The sequence below is a fragment of the Canis lupus genome, chromosome 14, assembly GCF_048164855.1.
Source record: "Canis lupus baileyi chromosome 14, mCanLup2.hap1, whole genome shotgun sequence".
NCBI lineage: Eukaryota > Metazoa > Chordata > Mammalia > Carnivora > Canidae > Canis > Canis lupus.
In genome coordinates, this window is record NC_132851.1 from 9,632,997 (window position 1) to 9,636,787 (window position 3,791).

A 3,791-nucleotide genomic window follows, 5' to 3' on the forward strand; every position below is an offset into this window, starting at 1 on the left:
TTATTTATTTAATTTATTTATTTATAGAGACACAGAGAGAGAGAGGCAGAGACACAGGCAGAGCGAGAAGCAGGCTCCATGCAGAGAGCCTGACGTGGGACTCGATCCCGGGTCTCCAGGATCACGCCCTAGGCTGCAGGTGGCGCTAAACCACTGTGCCGCCGGGGCTGCCCAAGCATTAATTTTCTTATCAATTACCAATTTATTATATAATCAGAGGGGAGATTATTTATCATATTGATTCTTTAAGATGTATTGAGGCTTGTTTTTTGTATTTTGGAAATGTTTTGTGTCTACTAAAAAGAATATACATTACAGTGAATAACAGAAATTCTCAAGTTCACTTATGTTAAATGTTTTCCTCTTTCTCACTGAAAGCTTAGCATAAGTGGAAAAAGGCATGCTTAGTTGCACTATTTCCTTGTTTGGTTCCTCATCCATTCTCATCAGTTCTTTTTCTATATTCTCTCATCTTGAATTTGATTGTGGGCAAAAGCGGGAGAGGAAGAGAAGAGAAAACTTTTATTTGCCTGCTATTATGCACATATATGTTGATCCTCAGTGCATGTTTAAAATTGAATGTTTCTCTTGAGAGCAGTCCCAAGGGGTTCCTCAAAGATTCCCACCTGGAAACATTTGGCTATGGCTCCCTGGTGCAGGTTGTGTCTCTTTGACTGGTTGCTTACTCCCTCTACACTGAACTTCTGCATCTAGTGATAAATATTCTCTTCTTTCTACTAGTAGCATTGCTATTCAAGCTGCAGCAGACTGGAATCAAGCTCTCTAATGGTTTTTTAAAGCTCCTTAACAGGCATAAGGGATATCTCTTTATTTTACTTGTGAAGGAGGGAAAAAAATTCTCTCCCTTCACCTCCTGCATGTATTTGCCTTGAATGTGGTTCTTGGGCCGAATGTTGCAAACTACTTAGCAACTACTCCAAAACAGTAGAAAAAGACTCATTTTAATATTCTATTATAGATTTGGGCAGCCCCAGTGGCTCAGCAGTTTAGTGCCTGCCTTCAGCCCGGGGTGTTATCCTGGAGAACCAGGATCGAGTCCCACGTCGGGCTCCCTGCATGGAGCCTGCTTCTCTCTCTGCCTGTATTTCTGCCTCTCTCTCTCAATCTCTCTCTCTCTCTCTCTCTGTCTATAATAAATAAATACGCTCTTTTAAAAAATTCTATTACAGATTCAATACAATACTGATTATGTTCTCTAATGACAATGCACTGTAATTAGAAAGTAAGGAAAAATTATAGTAAAAAGGTTTTTTTTTTCAGGTCAATGAAAACTTTACAACTATAATAGTTAAGACAGTGTAGCATTACCACAGAATTAGATTAAAAAAAAAAGACAAATGGAAGAGAATAAAGACCCCAGAAATAAGGCTGCATGTATATGGAAACATGAACTGTTAGTACAAGTTAACAAAAAACTGAGAATTAAAAATGGTTCTTGGAGGTCCTGCATGCCTGCTCTTACCAGGGCATGTTGCAAACTGTTGCACTCGCTGCTGCTGCCTGGGCTGCCATCTCCTGTCGGCTGCTGCCACCCAAGCCATGCTAGCCCCCAAGCAGCAGTCTAAAGTTTTCTACAGCAAGATCTTCATAAACAATGAGTGGCACGATGCTTTCAGCAAGAAAACATTCCCCACCGTCAATCCATCCACAGGAAAAGTCATCTGTCAGGTACTGAAGGAGACAAGATGTGGACGAGGCAGTAAAGGATGCCCAGGCTGCCTTCCAGCTGAGCTCACCCTGGCACCACATGGATGCATCCAACACGAGCCAACTGCAGAACAGCCTGGCTGATCTGATCGAGTGGGACCGGACCTACCTGGCAGCCTTAGAGACCCTGGATAAGAGCAAGCCCTATGTCTTCTACCTGGTAGATCTGGACATGGTCCTCAAATGCCTCCATTATTACCCTAGTTAGGCTGACAAGTACCATGGGAAAACCATTCCTACAGATAGGGACTTTTTCAGCTACACCACCATGAATCTATCAGAGTAAGCAGGAAAATCATTCTGTGACCTTCCCATTCCTGGTGTAAGCCTGGAAACTGTACCCAGCCTAGGAAACTGGAAAGAAGTTGAAAGAAGTTGAGCAGACTCTGCTCACTGCCCTCTATGTGGCCAACCTCATTAAGGAGACTGGCTTTCCCCCTCCCATGCTTAATATTATTCCTGAACTTCATCCCATGAGGGTATGGACAAAGTGGCCTTCACAGGCTCCACTGAGGTTGGCCATTTAGTCCAGGGAGCAGTAAATAACCTCAAGAGAGTGACCCTGGTGTGAGAATGGGGTTGGGGAAGGAGCCCCAATATCATGTCAGATGTAAACATGAACTGGGCCGTGGAGCAGCCCCACTTTGCCCTGTTCCTCAACAAGGGCCAGTACAGCTGTGCAGGCTCCCAGACCTTTGTGCAAGAAGATATTTACACAGAGTTTGTGGAGCAGAGCATCACCTCAGCCAGGTCTTGTGTAGCTGGCAACCCCTTTGACAAAGCCAGGGACCTCAGATGGAAGAAACTTAGTTTAAGAAGATCCTTGGTTATATCATATCTGGGAGGGAGGAAGGGGCAAACCTGCTATGTGGTGGAGGGATGGCTGCTGACCATGGCTACTTTGTCCAGCCCACCATGTTCAGAGATGTACAAGACAGCATGACTATTACCAAGGAGATCTTAGGGCCAGTGATACAGATCCTGAAATTCAAGACCATACAGGAAGTTATTGAGAGAGCCAACAATTCCAATTTTGGGCTGGCAATTTTTGGCTGCAGCAATCTTCACCAAAGACTTGGATAAGGCCAATTACCTGTCCCAAGCCCTTTGGGCTAGCACTGTGTGGGTAAACTGCTATGATGTCCTGAGGCTCTGTCACCATTCAGTGGCTACAAGATATCCAGAGCTACCAGAAGCTGGGAGAGTATGGGCTGCAGGCATATACTTAAGTGAAAACCATCATGGTCAAAATGCCTCAGAACTCCTGAAGAACTGTGCCAGCTCCCTCACTCATCCAGCAACAGAGGTCAAGGACATCAGCAAAACCAAGAAAAATGACCCTTGCACACTAAAAATTTCAAAAGGGAAATTCTCCCACAAAAACTCTTGATCATGATAGTCCCAGAATTTGAAGTGATAAATGGAGTGGATATGGGACAAAGAGTAAATGAAAGCCTTTTGCAATGCAACAGTACTACTAGCTTCTAGGCTGATTTTTCAAAACTAGATTCAAATGTCTTATCCTGTCCTTTCTGTAACTTGCTTTTATGGGGGAACAAAAGGCCATTGTTTATACTTGTACTAACAAATTGGGGCAATGGCTAGTACCTTGCTTTGTATTCTGGACTAAAATTCATTAAAAACAACACTGCTGTTCACCTCTCAGTTAAATAAATATGTAAATGGTTCTTGGAAAATTGATTTATCCAAATAGGCAAGAATTTATCATTTTTAATATTTTATACACAAAAATCAAATCCAGTCAGATTAAAGAACAAACTGTGAAAAACAAAACTTTAAATTATTAGATTAATTATAGAAGATATTAAGACTTCAGGGTAGGAATATCTTTAATCGTGATACCAAGAACCTGTTTCATAAAGAAAAGTATTTTTGAATAATTAGTATTTATGTAAAAAAAATCATCAAAGTTGGAGATAAGTCAGCTAAAAGTAGGCTGAGATTAAAAAGTTAATTCTTTGAAGAGGGAACCCAAATTAGCAATGTATATGTTCAATATCATTGGTGAAAGAAAATAAAAATTAAAAATAAGATTTTCTTTT

The 3,791-nt window shown here is 41.5% G+C and overlaps 1 pseudogene; it reads left to right on the forward strand.

The window, feature by feature from the left end:
- Positions 1-1,449: 1,449 nt before the first annotated feature.
- Positions 1,450-3,287, forward strand: LOC140604342 (aldehyde dehydrogenase, mitochondrial-like; annotated as a pseudogene).
- Positions 3,288-3,791: the final 504 nt, after the last annotated feature.